Genomic DNA, 18176 nt, shown 5'->3' on the forward strand with positions numbered 1-18176 from the left:
GCGCTGTGCATTGGAGAGCGTCGCCTTCATCAACTTCCATCTGCTCCGTCCCGCGGCTCTGCCTGCTCACCGTCTTCTACGTAGCACAAATCCGTGCTTTCGCTCCGATTCGAATGTAGTAAATATTCTCTGTAGTTTTTATCTGTTAGTCTGTGGCGCTACTGTTTTGATTTCTCGTCTTCATCATGTTTCATCCGTTACTTCTGCGCTTAGAAATACTGTGGAACACTGGAGCTGGATGTGTCAAGGAACAGAAAGGCTCCCCCGTGGCGTCAAAACGGCATCTTTATGCAACCGCGCATGAAGGTGAGAAGGCAGCACAACATGTCGCTAGGGCCTGCTAGAGCCGAAGAAGAGTGCTCAAGCGCTATGCCACCTCAAGCATTCAGCGAGCGACTCTGAGTGCGTTGTCCAGAGCGTAATAAGATGAGCGGCTGAAAGCGGCGTCTCGTAAGTCACCCCAAACGGTGAGGGGGCGCTGTTCAGCTCGAAGGGAAGCGGCTGATGTAGACAGCTTATGAAGCTTCGAAAGCAGCCACGTAGCCCGGGCGCGCTACCGAGGTCGAAGAATAGAAGCGGGCGAAGGCGTTGGCCCGTCCAGCAGCTAAAGGACATGGTACATACCCGAGTTCGGTCATGACTGCCCTAGAATATGGCATTTCATGCTTACTTATACCCTCGATGACGAGATGGAGTACTATATTTATCGCCTTTTTTAGATACAACTAACTGGAAGACTACAATATCAACCATGCGCCGTGAGTATACAAGACACTTCAAATTGACTGATACATGCATGGACGAACAGATATTCACAAACCTTTTTTAGTGGTTCTTTTCACCCTATCATTTGCCTATTGCCTTTTCCTGTAAATATTCATACGGACCGGCCGCGTGGCTTTCGCGTTCGGCTGCTGATCCTAAGGTGGCGGGATCAAACCCAAAAACACCTGTTTGCTGTGCGATGTTAACGCACGTAAAGAACCTCGGGTGGTCTTAATTAACCTGGAGCCCCTCTTGCATCCGTGTTTTGCTTAGGGACCATAAACATAACATACCATCCCATACCATAACACTGCGGTCGATTGTTTCATTCCTTCTAGTATTGCGCTGAATACTGCAGCTTTTCTAGTCAGCATCTAGAGGTTGATGTATTTGTTAACACTACTTACTACCTACTGTTATAGCGTCGACTGAAAGTGGTGTATAGAGGCACGTGTAGTGATCGAGGGTGTTCGATTAGGGCTCAATGTCGAGGAGACGTGACTGAAATAAACGGACGTGTTTTTCATCCAAACTCCTCATATAAAACAGGTTTTCAGCGAGAGCTGGGAACAAGCTGTCAGCGCTGTAGCCTGTAAACTGCGACTACGATGGCTCGTACGAAAAAGAAAAATGCACAAATAGGGTTCATTGCACTCTGCTCCGACATGTGATGCGGGACACAACATTTCAGGGCCAAAGAGCTAAAAAAATCTTGTTTTTTTTTTTTGCGTCCTGGATTCTGGCTTTCTTATAAGCGCAGAAGGATGTCCGTGCACTTACGCAGACTATCGACTATTCTGATATCGTCAGTGACATGCGACTTGGCCTATATACTTTCCACAGTGACTGTCTGACAACAATGACTACTCACACGGCTTCGCGGTGTGAAAGAGTGAGACAATGAAGTCGAGCTGACGAGGCCCGAGTGCTGTGCGATGTCAGTGCACGTTAAAGAACCCCAGGTGGTCGAAATTTCCGGAGCCCTCCACTAGGCGTCTCTCATAGCCTTAGTCGCTTTGGGACGTTAAACCCCATAAACCAAACCAAGTCGAAAGATCACGCATTTCTTATTTTCGAGCATCGTTTTTTTTTGTTTCCTACTAGACCATTTACTAACTGTGGTTGACGCAACTTTGTTTAGGTTCCGCAATGTCCTAGCAGTTCCAGTCTTTATAGCTGATGCTTTTCGACAGCCGTACCTCAAAACCGTGACGACGACTTTTGGCTGCTTTTGTGGCTTGCCGAAAGGGCACTACGGTAAAGTTATAAATAAGAAAGCTCGACCGTCACGTTATTCTTAGACACTCTGGTTCTCTCTCCCTCAAAGAAGGGGGCAGTGGGCGCGCATGTGCCATTCTGCTGTCTGCCGCATGCAAGATGGGGTAACGCTCGACGGCCCTGTCCATCCATCGTCGAAGCCTGGACGACCAGCGAAGGCGGATGACCTGCTTCTGCCGCGGCTTCCGCATCGGACGCGAAGGCAGCCAGGCGAGCGTCGCTGCCGTACCGTAGCCGTACGTGAGGTTCCCTTTCCCTTCGCTTCACCTCCTCTCTCTCCGCCCCTCCCTCCACGCCCCCTGGCCGGTCACTTCCTAGATCCCCGGCGGCTCCCAAACGGGCTGACCCAGTTCCCCGCTCGGACGCCGTGCACGCGCTGGCCGCTTTCACTTTCGTAGGGGCCCCTTCGCTTGCAGGGCTTCTTTCGGCGCCTGTTTCAGCCTTCCTTTATATTTGATGCTTTGCTTTCTTGTTTGCGCGGTTGTTCCTCTTTCCTGTCTTAACGTTTATCTGCCTCCTTTTTCTCTTCTGTTGTTATTCCCTTTTCGTGTTCTTGTAGATGTTGGTTCCTGCTTCTGGGTGCGCTCGAGCGGTACGCGCACAGCCCGGAAAAGGCGGGAAGCCGGAATAGAAAGTGCCGAGGCGAAATTCGTGCTCGGTGGTTCCTTGAGCGAACGCGTCGGCACCGCGGAAGTGGCTGACCGGTTCCTCAGGGGGCTGGCTAAGCATTGTAGGCAAATCCCAGCTGAATGTCCTGTTTCTCTTAACTAGTGTCGTTTACATATGCGCGTCCGTATCAGCTTTCGAAGAGGCTTGAGAAGTGCAACGCGGATAGTACTTTTGGTTTGTCACCAACATCATTTTCATGGGTCATATACCTCCCTCAGAACACGGTATGGCCCAATTTCTGCACATACTGGCTCCCATGAATTGTGCGATACATGTAACGCTTAATTAAGTAACACGGCGATCATGGTGCTGCTGCAGTGATCATATTTCCAGCGTGTTCTTCGCAGGAAAAGTGATGTTAAAACTTTATTATTGTCAAGATGACAACCATCGCCACTCCGAGCCTGAGGAAAAGCAGCTAAGTATCGATCTATTTGTGCGTCGAAAAAGTTTGCTTTTTGTGGCAATCTTGTGCAACTCTAAAAGCTCTGTTTTTTGTGTGCGTGAAAGGCAATAACGCCGGCCTGAGGCATCGGCATACTGGGGATGCTGTTGAGTCGCGCATTGCCTCAGTGCGTGCTTCCCGACAGTAAGTATGAAGAGAAATAGAAGATAGGGTAGCAGAAATATATGAAAGATAAAGGTAGTCCTATTGGAGCACCGGGTTTTGTTTTGCTTGTCCAAACGTTAAGACGCAAACGAAAATGTCCTCAGTTTTTACGTTCTTTCTTCATCTATAGCGAAGATGCATGCAACCGGCAACGACCAACTGCCATAAAACGTGAGCCTAACATACTACCGAAGACGACAAAAACGCTGGTGTGAATTGTTATTGAAAGCCAACCATCGCGTAGTTTCTGGCGTGCTTCCAGTCGTTTACTCGCGCTAACGTAATTCATTCAGTGCCGGTGGCTTTTACTCATGGCGCTTCGAATCAACTGTACAGAGATACGAGGTATAGGATTTTTGTTTTTGAAGCGAAAGTAACTTCTGTCTCGCCGGTTTACGGCGAAACCTAACAACGCTAAGATACGAGACAAACGCGCACAGTCCTGCGTCACTTTAACATGTCTAAGGTGGTGCAGCGAAAGCGCATCTTGACGCTCATAAATGCAGCGTTACGTGCGCAGTTATACTTTCCTCTCTCTCGCAGAAAGAACTTAGTGAATGGTACTTATACTGCGTCTTGCCTTGGAACCCACAGTAAACGACTCGTAGAGGTTCGCACCGAAGGGGCGGCGCTGGCGTGAAGCCTGGCAGTTGCGCAAATCGCTCAGTCTAGCCTCTGCTCCCAAGATGATCTTGGAGATGGTGCTAGTCTTTCTTTTTTCTTTCCTGAAGAACTGGCACGTATCGTCATCGAGGGCGGACAGCGAAGAAATGATAAGGAAAGAGGCTGTGTGTCAGGGAACATGCGCTAACGACCTTCCTTCCCAGACGCTGCGTTTCGGCCCAGATCAAGGCGCTCTCAGTGACCTGTGCGCGCCAGAAATCATTATCGGCTCGTTTCAATGACGCGATAATCGTCAGTGCTCTACGTAGCGTGATTATGTAATGTTGTTTTTTTTTTGCGACTAAGGAATGACTTGTGAACGGGACGAGAAAAGATCAATAATTGAGCAAGGTGCTGCATCGGAGACAACGCGAGGTTTTATACGCGGCACGAAGGCGACTGTCTCGCAAATTCACGCGCTCTGTAGGCACCTGATGGCAGTCAGGCCTTGGGAAAGCTTACATACTACAGAATGAACAAAAACGAAGAACGCTGTAGCTAGACAGTGCCATCTTTGGGGAGAGAAGGAAAGTACTTAGCGTCAATCGAGATCTCTACGCAAACACCACTGGAACATCGAGTCTGGTGGTTAAGGTGTATGTAGCGCTGCTGTACTCTCGCTAAGACTAACACCCTAGCTCGTTCGGCCACTCTCACTCACTCACTCACTCACTCACTCACTCACTCACTCACTCACTCACTCACTCACTCACTCACTCACTCACTCACTCACTCACTCACTCACTCACTCACTCACTCACTCGCTCACTCGCTCGCTCACTCGCTCACTCATTCACTCACTCGCTCACTCATTCACTCACTCGCTCACTCACTCGCTCACTCACTCACTCACTCACTCACTCACTCACTCACTCTCACTCACTCACTCACTCACTCACTCACTCTCACTCACTCTCACTCACTCACTCACTCACTCACTCACTCACTCACTCACTCACTCACACAGCAACCCTTATAAGCTGGCTTTCGCAGTTGCTATTTTATAACTTATCGCTGCAACATTTCTAGGCATGTTGCCTGCTTATCCGGATCTCCAGTTTACTACAATTGGCTGAGCGGCTTACTCGTTATTGTCGTTTCTGTGATGTAGAGTAGGACGCTATAATCGAACTTTTACAAGATCCAGTATCCCGCTTCGTTGTTCTATTAGGGCAACGCTAACAGCAGGCTATATATTGGTCGCTGCATTTTAGCTTGTGCAAAACTTGATTGCCTCGGCCGGAAGCTATGACCTCGCTTGTCAAGAATCGCGAACGCGCTCGTTGCTATTGTAAGCATAATAACTTTGTGTCAATTGTAGAATACGCTATGCGAAAAAATATAGTAATATATTAGTACCTAGAGATTTCGGTGCAGCAGCCAATAGTACATTATTTTGCGCAAAGAATTTAGACCGAGGAGCGGCTGGTAAGAAACCAAGACCCTCTGTGATAGCAATCCTGGGCGAGCCTTCTAGCACGACAATTTTTTTTTTTTACCATTGCAGTAAGCACCTATTATCCGGATAAAGCACATACAAACGTATAGTCTATATCCTAGATACCAGTATTAAATAATCGACCGTGGGGCGCTACCCAAGCGGAGAGACTCAAAAACAGAACTTGCCTAGGGCAGCGTACTGCAGAGACCTAGCTACGAAGGCCCCTTGGCTCGTTTCCAAACAATGTGTTTTTCAGAAGGTGCTGACCTTTTGGCGCCCTGCGTACTCGTCCAGAGAAACTAGACTTTATACAGAGAGTCACTTCCTGATACACAAGATTTTAGAAACTTGTGGTCGCACGGAAAGTAGAGGCTGCCCAGCAACAGACGTCGGATGCATCGGACCATCATTGATGACGCACGTGCTTGAATCAGGGAAGTGGCGTGTTTGGAGGCATTATAAGCGTCGCCTCAGGCAACTGATGTTCATTAAGCATTAATGAGCGAGCGAGAGAGTTAGCTTTAATCATTACGCCATAACCAGCGGTATACGAAAGGATTGCCACCCTTCACCCAGCACAACCCATAATCGAGCAGCATAAGTGCTTGTACAGTCTTTGTCGAAAGTGTACAGCCCAAGAGGTCTGCTTTTGAGCCCCGTAGCGCGGCTCCTCTACTCATGGACCCTAATCTCAAGAAGGCGGGGAGAATATAAGTCCTCAACTCCCCCCCCCCCCCCCCCCCCCCCCCCCCGCCCAAGCTTAGGGCTGACAAATGTGCTTAAGAGCCTTGCTACACGGTTTGGAAGCAAACTCTTTGGGCTGTACATTTGTGACAAAGACTGTACATGTTCAGTCTCTAAAGCGAGCCAACAGTTACAATTTCTGTAGCGTAACCATCGAGGCGGAACACGTAGGCTCATAGCAACGTAGGTGTGTGCCTTGAAAGTGGATGGATGGGAGCAAACGTGGGTTGTATCATAAGAAGGAAAGCCTAAGAAGTTCGCTGGTGCCTGCAACCGCAAAACGTCATTTTCTCAGGACGACATGCAGCCTGACATTCCGTATCCTATTGACATTCGCATGGCAGCTATGATCTCTTTCTTATCATAATGTTTTACATCAAGGATTCAGCTTTGAAGTAGGCCATGCTGTTGTGGCTGGAAAAGAAAAAAATGTCTCCTGTAAACGGGTGAAAAAAAAAAAATTGGTTTTGAGGAAAGGCAATGACGCAGTAGCTCCCTCACATATCTCAGTGGACACCCGAACCGCGCCGTAAGGGAAGGGATGAAGGTGGGAGTGAAAGAAGAAATGAAGAAAGAGGTGCCGTAGTAGAGGTATCTGGGATAATTTTGACCACCAGGGGATCTGTAACGTGCGCAGAGATTGCACAGCACACAGGCGCCTTTTGCGTTTCGCCTACATCGAGACGCGGCCGCCGCGGTCGGGTTCGAACCCGGGTACTCCGGCTCAAGAGACGACCGCCTTAACCACTCAGCAACCGCGGAGGGTAAGCGGGTGGAAGGAATTAACAGTAAGCAGAAGTGGGGAACAACCGACACCTCATACAGAGATGCTAGCCTAAGCACTGTTATCCGAACAGCTAGCCTAACAGCCTAACAGCTAGCCTAAGCACTGTTATCTATCTCCACTTGGAGATAATTTCTTTCAACTGCCATATTAAAGCTCTGCAGGCGCATTTCTTTGCGCGCATACAAAACCTTAACGCTAGAGAATCGAACGACGCCGAAAAACTGCTTAGACGCAAACGAAATCGGAACGGCTCGTATGCCAAAGCTATGTTTCTTTTTTTCTTTCGTGCGAGAAGTGTCCTGAAAATATGCAGCCGCTGTATAACTACTGGGCTAAATTCGTTAACTGAGTCGGAACACGCAAATTCCATACACGCAAACTCGTCCCGTTAGCCTTAGGTTATAGAAACACAACTGTCTTGCGCGTAAGAAGACACGTGAGTGAAATAACACATCACTTCTCAGTTTGACCGGATGAAATAAGGTAATGTTGCAAGAGCTACTCACACCATCGCGTTATCCCTTGGAGGCCTCCCATTTCTGTCCTTGCCGTAAGCGACGCAGCGAGCTTAATCCAATCGATGAGTCTCGGTGAACGTGCGAGGGTGTACCCTCACGCCGCGCGTGGTCCGCGGCGTTGCGAGCACGGCACGAGGCAGGTTGGGGTACCCGTGCCGACCATGAACCAGGCTCGCGCACTGCGAATACTCCTCAGTGGAGACGCTCCAGAGCGAACGGAGCGGGAGTCACGGACAGCGCGAAGTACGGATTTCCAGTTCAACGTCCCGTCTCCCCCGTAGCTCTGCACGTTCTCTCAATGAGCAAATGGAGAGAGAGTAAGAAAAAGAGGGAAAGCTGAGAAAACCCGTTGCTTCGCGCAGTGCGACAAGCCTGCTCCTCCAGTAGACGAAAGCAGCACTGCCGCCGCAGAGCCCCTTTCTCCTTTCCTAGCGTGACGTCGTTACTCTCTCTCCTGGCTCTTACGCAGTGACCGAACCATGCTCTGCCGTATGGAGGGTTCCTCGCGACGCGTATTGGGAGCAACGGTTTGAGAAAGAGTGCGTGTTGTTTTCCGTTCTTCTCTCTTACTTTCTCTCCTGTCTGCCCTCTCTCTATCTCTTTTCCAGTAGGAAGAGGAAGAGCCTGGGGTGAGAGCGGTGAGACCTATTCCGCCGCCCAAAAAGGAAAGCCACAATGGACCCCTTTTTCCCCCGGGTTCGCGTCGCTGACTGTTGTTGGTTTTCGTCGGTATATCTTTTTTTTTTTTACTGTCTCCATCCGGCGTTTTTGCTGTCGCGATCGCCTGATTTGTCGCCGTCCGCCGCCGTACGTGCGACTTCTTTCCGCCTTCGTTTTCTCGCCACAGCGTCGCATGCGTTCCAAGCTCTTTATGCGTGTCTTCCTGCTCGATTCTTCCGTGACTGCACGCGTCTCTGCTCTTCTTTTCTTCGACGTGGCCTCGTTGTCCCGGCTCTAGCCTTGGGACGAAACAAAGCGAAGTCTTGCTTCGATGCCTCCTGACGCGGCTACGACTCCGGGCAGGTCGTTAAAAAAAAATAATATTCGCAGCATTCCAAGGTAATCCGGCGCCTCCGCAAGTGCGCTCTCCGCACGAACTCTGAGCGAAGTGAAGGAGTTTCACATTTGCTGTTCGTTGGAGAGTGTGCCGCAGGGCCTGGGTGGCTGTGCATGAAATTCTGCTTGGACATAGGATGACGTGTGGTATTTCACTGTCTGCCCAATAAGCAACTGCAAATGTAATTTTTTTTAGCGAGTGAAAATATTCTCGCAGAGCAATAAATTTTCGCATATTGTGGCCTTCCTATAAGTTCTCAGGCCTAAGATAGCAACTTCATGAGGTACTGCGAACCAGCTTGCGATTGCGTGTGCTTTCGGAGTAGCGATGATAATTAACCACCTCGTCTTCACCATCGAAGACTTTCATATCATGTTCAGTGTTGATAATAAAGACAAGGTGTTTCCATTGCGAGCACAATATCTCGTTTTGGCAACTTGTCGGTCGTATTATTGTTGCTTGATTCTCTGGAATGAGTATTTATAAGGGGAGACGCGTCAAGATGCAGTATTCTGCATACATTTCATCGGAGATTCAAAAACACAAAGCCTGTCGCCATGCTGCAGTCTGATGTCCTCTAGGGCTGAATGGCGGTGTTAGTGTGTTAGCGGTAGTTGTGGTGCTAAGGAGCAGGCGGGATTAGCCCTTTTTTGTTTATTCGAAGCTTGTTCTACTAGGTAGTTTTCAAAAGTGGGATCTCACAGGGAAATTGCCAAAGTGAGTAGATGTAAATATGTCATTGTACACTTGGATGGATGGATGGAAACAACTTTATTACACAAAAAAAAAATCTTCCAGGGTGGTCCCCTACTGGTCCAGGAGTCCACGGGCTAGTGCTTCACGTAAAGCCCGATCCACTAGCCATTTCTGGCCGGCGGGCTGAGCGGTCCGTAAAGCAGCCTCCCAGGAAGAATGAGTGGGATTGGGGATGGGGGATACTGCCTTTGGGGAAGGACATTCCCAAAGGTAATGGAAAAGTGTGGATTTGGGCACGCCACAGGTGTTACAATCGTGATAGCCATATTTGCTAGGCTCATCAACCTAAGAAAGAGTGTTTGTTTTGGTTTACTCTTACTTAGCATATGTCGGCAATTGCAAAATATGTCAGCATATGTAGGAATAGGTCGGCAAAATATAACGCCTGCCACTGCCCCAAAAGGCCAGCGCAAGAAATCACGTCCATTATTATTTTTTTTTTTTGGGGGGGGGGGGGGGGGTAAAGGTAATGGCGCAGTATCTGTCTCACATACCTCGGTGGACACCTGAACCGCGCCGTAAGGGAAGGGAGGAAGGTGGGAGTTAAAGAAGAAAGAGAGAAAGAGGTGCCGTATTGGAGGGCTCCGACATAATTTCGACCACCTGGGGATCTTTTTTTTTTTTTGATCTTTATCGTGTACCGACATCGCACAGCACATGGGCGCCTTTTGCAGTTCGCCTCTATGGAAACGCTGCCGCCGCGGTCGGGTTAGAACCCGGGTACTCCAAACTGCTTTCGGAGTAGTGCTCGAATTTTTTTAATGGACGTTAGTGTTCTTCTTGAGACATTTTATTTTTATTTTCTTTGTTTTTTAATTTCATTGTATTTCGACTCAGTCCATTATTTGTTCCACTTCGTTATTCTTTTTGTTGATAACTATTTTTTTAGGCTGCGGGCGAGGATACCTCCATCCCAAAGCGTTCCCTTTCAACTCTAGGGTCATTTAGCTTTACCTTCCACTACCATTGCCACCCACGATGTGCCAACACTACCGCCACCTGCAGTAGCTTAGAAAGCTGAACACTCGGTACTCGGAAATTCTTTAGCTGGAGCAAGGCTTCAGCCCCTCTCTGGGTGTCTCGATGAGGGAATCAAATTTGAAGAGCGGTGGTGTAAATACGAGTGCATCAGCTAAGTACGTCCGCTCTCACTTTCGATTCTCAAATTTTGACTGATATTCACCCTCTGTTTTAGCGGCCGCCACTCAGCGATTTCGCCGGCCTTCGAAGCCTGCGTCACCTAGGTCACATGATGTTGTGACGTCATCGCGGCATGCCCATCGAACTGTGAACAGACTGCCCATCGCGGCAGATAGCAGTTAAACTAATGATTGCATGGCCGAGAGAGATTGCTCGGGTAGAGCAACCAGGGAATCAAATGCCCCATTGGTGACTGTGTTTAAAACACACACCTGCTGTTGCAGGGGAGACGTGCAGAAATGGATTGAGGACTCACTGAGATCTGTGAGTGTAAAGTATACGGAATGACCAATTCCGCATTGTATGGGCATTTACCCATTAATGCTATCGCGTCACACTCTTAGCTTAAGTTTCCCCTCCAATTTTGTGTTCTCTCTTTGCAGCCAAGAAGCTGGCGGACAGACAACAGGGTCATAAGAAAAGACTTGGGCTTTTGTTGCGTTACCACTAAGGTCCCCGCTTACCGATTTCTCTGATCTTTGTCTGAAGTCGTCTTGACTGTGAAAACCGAGCCTCGAATCGATAGCGACACCGAACTTCTAGAGCACATAACTTAGGAGGGTAGCTGTGTAGGCCAGTTGGTGAGACATGAAGGCGCTAGACACCGCAGCGCCTTCATGTCTACTCTAGCGTTGTTTGCTACTCTAGCGGACACCCGCCTCCCCACCACATGACAACAAGATGTTCGTTGCTACGGAAATCTAGGCGGAAATGTTTTATAGGTTCACACCACAGTAACCTATAACGGAAACGAGGTCAGATGAAGCCCAAGAGTGGAATTAGCCGGACTAGTTGGTTCATGGCACAAAAATTAGCTGCGCGACGGACGGGACAAGGATTGACACATACATGAGACAGCGCTCGTGTCTGTCTCTCTCTTCTTGTCCCGTCTGTTGCGCTGATGATTATGATGAAAAAGTTTATTGAGAACTAGAAAGGCTTGGGTTAATGGGAAATTGATACGGTCCCTAGTCCGGGACACTGTTGATAAAAGCCGCTGCGCGCGCTCTTTCGACGAGTGCTCTGCTAATTTTTGTCTCAGATGAAGTCCTTGAAGTGGCACCTCATTTCGTAAGCTTCACCCTCAGTCGACAAGTGCTTTTTTTGGCGATGAAGCAGCATGAACAGAGAAACTTTTATTCATTACGTTCTGGGCGTCGTGCAGAAACTCCCTGCTGTCGGCGCTGCTACCGATATCTTTAAGCTGATCTGTCAAGTAATTACTTATTCAGCCCTTGGCATTTATAGGTCACACCCTTTCTCAGTGCTCACTGTGCCATGCCCCAGGTATCTTCTGAAGGTATGTCACGCGGCTGCCAAATATAACATCGTTTTCTCTCTTCGCATGCGTTTTTCCTTTTATTTCCACTGCAGTTGAGATCAGTGAAACAGGCAAAATCCTTGACACCGACGACTCTGCCATCGTATACAAGAATTTCACTAACCGATGTATCTCTCTGTTTTCTCGTTGCTTGCAGCCCAAGCTACGGGCAGTGTTTAATGCCATACTGTGCCTGCCAACAGACGGTCGGAAAACATCCTTTCGTTGGCACGACGCTGTCACCTTGGGATGCTGGCACCGAGCCGTCAGCCCGGCATCGCTTGCATGTAGCACAGTGCTCGCTTGGACTGGCGCTTGCCACTCTTTGTAAACACCCCGTTATGCAGGGCACTGGGGGAGGTGAACGGCTCAGTCCAGTCGTTCTTGCGCACGCACCGTTTTCGTAGATAGCGGCGTCCTTGAAGGTCTCCCGATCTTTGCCTCGATACCGGCCGCTTGCCCCGTTTCAACACGGGAGGCGCTGCCAGCCGCTCGCGAGCTCTTTGAAAGATTACGATCGCTCTGGATCGGACGCCAGCGCATACGTGCCGCTCGGAGATCCTTGAACCTCCGGGGAACGCGTAAATGCGCGACCACAAAGATCTCGTCTCAGCTTACGCGACCAAATAAACAATTTACGCTCGCCACCTCTTGGTCACTGGGTTGAATGCATGGTTTACCATTTATGGGCATTAATCGACAAATGTTGCGCATAAAATACCTGCATGCTTTGAACTCGACACGGATACGCGCAGGCCTACGTGACACAGTCACCTCGCTGCCCGTATAGCATTGGAGCTCATTTCAGTAATCAAAGACTGTGCCGGCGGCCTGCAGAACGCATGAGGTCGCCAGGGCGTTTTGCAACCCTGACGAAACGGGGGCTTTACGCCCTACAGACACGTTGATGCTGCTATCGAAAAGGTCTTTAGAAATGAGTATGCATACACAAAAAAAGAAGGCTTATTTATGATGCATTCAGAATTGTAGAGAACTGAGACCCCTCCTTGATAGTAGACACACCCGTGAATGTAAAAAAAAAAAGGATTATTCTTAGCGGTAGAGAAAAATCAGGCGTCCGGCATTCACGGGAACAAGTTGAGGATAGCCACTGCTTCGAATTAAGACAGCGAGCTGAAAATGGAATGGTGTCCTTGTGTATAGCTTCAATTGGTTCCTTCTGTCTAATCAATGCTTCAGACCTGAAAAACATGGGACAAAACGGTCTTTATTTCCTTGACGCGCCTTTGCTGGCCAAGGATTTGACAGGTTCTGCGGATTGCCCCACAGCTATAAACAGCTAGCTGTATCTGCAACTGTGTCCTTGAGTACGTCATCAATTCATTCCTTGTGTCTGTTTAATGCGTCAACTATAAAAACCATGGCCCAAAACGCTTTTTCCCTTGTCTAGTGCGCATCTGGTGGGCTTGGGCCCTGGAGAGATTAGTCCCTCCTTAGAAATTGACGGAAATGGCACATCCCCTCTCAATTTTAAGTCCTGCTATTTATAATATTTGCTCGCTCATTCAGCAATCGCGGCTCAGCGGAGGCAAAACCGACCCACGCACTCAAAAAACAGCGAGAACAGTTTTACCTGGTTCGTAAACGTCTCCCACACCGGTACGTATAATACAGGTCACTATAACCGCTCTGAGACCTGTGAAGCGTGGCCTCTGTGCATGACTAAGGTTTCGCATTATCTAACAGAACTTGGAAAACCCCCCACACGCTATGAGAACCATTTTTGGCATAAGTCCAACGTAGGTTTTCTAATTATATCAGCGCACTGACGTGGGACAAAAGGCCTTAAGGCGTACAGAGTGTTTAAACGAACACCCAGCGAAGCCTGAAATAAACAGTCGTGCTTAAAGATGGAGTAAAAGAAGCGCAGAGTTGCTGGAGGGCGTCTTGCGACACTAAGGGCATTTTTATCCGGCGTGATTTGCTTGTTAAGGTTTGTTTGCAGCCTATATCCAGTGTGCCGTTGCCGCCAACGGGCGCCACAAGGTTGTTCGTCGGTCCAAATGAGCGTGTATCGAGAGGAGAAGGAATGGGGGAGGGGGCTGAAGGGAGACGGTGAGAGAACGGCCGCAGGTCACGTGGCTGGTCATGGGTGTGGTGAGAGAAGGAGCAGTTCAGGCTTTCTGAGGAGAGAGCTGCGAGTATCAATCGCTCGTAAGCGAAACAAGGTGGAGATGTAGGCTAATTGTATCAACAGAGCCTAAGCTTGTTGGAGGTGTAGAAGGTGAACCTTGGGCATAAGAGGACATTACTGAAGTTTTAGATGATAAGTCGAAGGTTGTCACTCACGAATTTTGCGATTTATTTCAAGCACTGAAAGACGATACTGTGAAGAGTTCATGCTCTATGATTATAAGGCTGCGACCGTGAATCCCTCTGAATGGAGTCAAGGTTGAGCGGAAGATTGAATCGGCGCAATCGAAGGTTGCTAGAAGAGTAAGGGAGGTTCTTACGAGAGTTTCACATAGCGCATTAGAAGGAATTGATTACTTGTAGTTAATTATGTTTTCTTGCAATCTTATAATAAAATCGATTACGTTTAGGTCGCCTATTTTAGAGGTCACCTACAGATAATTTTTTCAGCTCTTCACTTTCCTTACTCAGAGCGCTAACAAGAACAAATCGCGGCGATTTATAGAGGACTTAAACACTAGCACCGAGGCATTGCGCAACTACGAGGTGGTGCGCAAGGCCCTCATACGTTATAATACTGCCCTTTCCTCCAGCGCATACACTGAGAGAGTGTTCGGTGCAGCTACCGCGATAAAACCTGGGAAGCTGAACGAGGAGAATTTCGCAAAACCCCTACTCTTGGTAATTAACAACGTGTAAGACATTATCTAGCAAGCCGAACTAGTTCATTAGTGTTGTGGCAGCAGAATTTGGGGGGAAAATAACGCAATAGTAATCGATTACTTTGCTGTCATTGTTCTTTTCTAGGACTGTAATTGACTACTCTAAGAAGTTACATTTCAGATGCAGAAAATCCATTTGTAATCGGTTACTTATTTTCTATAACGTGCACAAAACTCACTCTTAGGCAGCTGACAGGCATTCCTAAAGTTCTCGAAATTAGGCTAAAGGTGGTCGAACGCGAATTCCGGAGCTTATCGAAGGCACTAGTAGGTGGCCGCTGAGGATGGATGTAAAAATTTTAGAAACAGGGGCTTGTGATGCACCGCACTAGGAGCAAGCCCCAGCATGTTGTCATTTCGTACTGCATTCGCTGAAGAAAACTGTAGTGTAGCTTGAAGCTTTAAGGCATTGTTTTCGGGTTTTGAAAATGCCTGCGACGCAAGGCATTGCCTTTGGCTGTGGCGCTAAAGCCGTGCATAGCAGAAACCACCGTAATTTTTTTTCCTTGTTGATACATCTCGTGCAAAAAGAACATTAAATGTTTAGCGAATAATTTCGCATACCGACCTGGAAAAATCGATAAAAAAGAATGATTGATTTTCGCCTGTGCGAAAGGTGTCAGTTTTTGGTGCGAAAGCACTATTCCGATGGGTAGACCCCGAGCAAAATATTCCAGTGTTTGCGAGTTTGCGCCAAGTGAAATAAATAAATAAATATGCATAAAATAAATATCCGCGAATGGTATTCGAACCCGCGGCGGCGCGAACAGATCTGCTTCACTGGCCACTGATGATGATGATGTCATCAGGCTTAACTGCGCGAAAGTACTAGGCTTTCTTTTTTTTCCGCAGCAGAACACGCCTCTTGTTAAACTGCAACACACTCTCGCGCTGTGCATTGCACATCATCTTCTTCATCAACTAGCACTAATATCAAAATAATATTCACGCTCTGAGCTACGTGGCGGTAGTGACCGAGAGATGTGCGCTGCATTCGTTGGCGTGGACAACGTTGTGGCAGAAACACGGCACTGGAGCATAGTCCACCGGCGTAATTTTGCGTAAATTGGCATTGACGATGGAAAATTGAAGACGCACATAACTGACTCCCCGGGACAGTGGACACCTCAATCACGCTTCCAGGTACGTGGCGGTGGTGTCCACTTGCGAAAAACTGTACTTTCGCACAAGATTTCGTGCTTAGCAATGCTAAACCGCCAGCCATGTTTTTTTTTTTTCATTATATTTTACTGCGTATGAAGCATCGGTACATTCGTTACATTCCATGCGGATCAGTGAAGTGCTATTTTGCCAGTTGTGATGAGGGGAGGGGGGGGGGGAGGGGGGAGGGGGGGAGGGACTGAGGCATTTAAAGCGCGAGAAAACAAAGTTCGCCCGCAGGAAGCGCTTGTCACCGCCACAACCAATTGTGAAAACTCAACTACTTCTAAAAGAACAAATGAAATTAACGCAGCCGGTAAATAAAAGCCCTCACAGATGATGGCTCGTGGACCCGACGCACAGGGGCCGCGAACCCTGTTTCCAAGCGGTTTTCAGGCTGGGCAAGCACATGTCACTCCGCATTTACTCGGCAACATACGTAGAGGATAAGCTCGATCGCCTCGCCACACCCGTGGAGTCTTTAGGCAACATTTCCACCTCTGACAAAGTAGTAGCTGTTCGTATATAAACAGGACGTCCAGTCGCAGACGATGAATCAAAGCGTCTTCACTTAGTGGTAACAAACAGCAACACGAAAGAGGGAGTGGGAAGTCAGGGGCCACGGTAATATATCAAGAGCGTGTAAACCGCATGCATTGCAAGAAACCTCCGCTTTCTCCTGTACGAGAAAGCAAAGCAGGCCTGCTGTACGTCAGTCCCTGACTTCGGCCTCGTCGACCTGGTCGTTTCCAACGGGGCCACTGATAACCCAGGGCGTCTCCGGAATACGAATTCGCGAAACACAGAAGCGCGGAATGGGAGTCACGAAATTCCCAGACACACATGGTTACGCAACGCTGTTAAGCATCGTTGCGCAGCGCTACCTTCGCGTATCGTACGAATCACTCAAGCTGTGCGGCCGCGAATACCGGGTCACACGATGAAGTCATAGAACAGGTTTTGTTGTGAGGTCCTCCTTCTTAGGCCCCACAATAAAATCTGGCCTAACGCTTCAGCATGTGACCCAGTATTCATGGCCGCAGAGCATTAATAAATGACGTCACCCACCTGATAAACGTGCTAACAGTGTTGCCGCGCGCGCACGCACGAACACACACACGCACACACGCACACACACTTACTCACACTCTCTCTCTTTCTCTCCCTCTCTACCGTTGCGCAATCACTGCTGAGTGGAACTCACGGTGTTTGCAAAAAAAAAGCACTAGGTTCCAGCATGCGTGCTGCAGTCATCTGTGCGGTCACTTCTGCGGTGGCATAGTGGTTTGAGCATCCGCGCCTCGTAAGCTGGACGTGCGGCGTTCGATCCCCAGTGTCTGCGGTACCTGGCGGTTTTCCAACAGGCGTACAAGATTTCCTAGCCTGATGCTCGCTTTCTAAGGTGCAATGTTCGTACAAATTGATGTTTGACCCGACTTCGTGAAGACTTAAAACGCTTTAGCCAGAGGGCTCTTTGGCCAAGCTGCCCTTGCGCCATTAAACCCGAATCAGTGCCTTCCGGTCTGCAGTACGCCCTTGAAATAAAGGTAGTGGCCGTTGCTGCCTTCAAAGGTAGTAACGGCGACTATACTTAGGTTGTAACTGCCGGTATTTAGTGCTAGGCAGCAGTATTTACTACCTCAACAAGGTAATAACTGAAATTACCTTTGGTAACACTTACTGCAAAATCGGAGGGAAAAAGAAACAGGTCTGAAAGGCAGCGAGAGATAAGCCCTTTCGGAAACTGACTGCTTTGGCACAAACGTTCTTCCCTCTGGTGACGAAATGCAAAGGGCGTAACAGTTCGTCTCCCAGCAGTAGTGTGCAACAATTTGTCCGCAGAAGAAACCGTTAAAAAAAAAAAGCTTCTGAAGATTGGTTTCGAGCTCAATTTCGTGCTGTATAACTTATGGCATCATCAAACAGTGAAACATTTAATGCAAACATTAATATATAAGGATTCGAACTCACGATATTTCTATTGGGGACTGAGCACGCATCACTGTAATGCCGAATTCCAATCGGTAATCCGGAGCAGGTCCCTGATTCCGCAAATCCGTTTCGGCCAATTAGAGACCGTCGCGGTGGCTCAGTGATTATAGCGCTCGGCTGATGACCCGAAATACGTGGGTTCGACCCCGGCCGCGGCGGTTGATGAAGGTGAAATTCTAGAGGCCCTTGTGCTGAGCGATGTCAGTGCACGTTAAAGAACCCCAGGTGGTCGACATTTCCAGAGCCCTTCACTACGGAGTCCCTCATAGCCTGAGTCGCTTGGGGACGCTAAACCCCCATAAACTAAACTAAACTAAACTAAACTAAACTAAACTAAA

At 48.5% G+C, this 18176-nt stretch overlaps 1 protein-coding gene across 1 annotated transcript in view; it reads right to left on the minus strand.

The window, feature by feature from the left end:
* Positions 1–7845, minus strand: part of LOC149341119 (uncharacterized) — a 28900-nt gene extending 21055 nt beyond the window's left edge. Inside the window, exon 1 of the mRNA XM_089541937.1 lies at positions 7464–7845. The gene's annotated coding sequence lies outside the window, so the exon portion shown is untranslated. The remainder of the gene's footprint in view (positions 1–7463) is intronic.
* Between the last annotated feature and the right edge of the window lie 10331 nt (positions 7846–18176).

The sequence above is a fragment of the Amblyomma mixtum genome, chromosome 5 (assembly GCF_055824585.1).
Source record: "Amblyomma mixtum isolate Tamu chromosome 5, ASM5582458v1, whole genome shotgun sequence".
NCBI classification, from domain to species: domain Eukaryota; kingdom Metazoa; phylum Arthropoda; class Arachnida; order Ixodida; family Ixodidae; genus Amblyomma; species Amblyomma mixtum.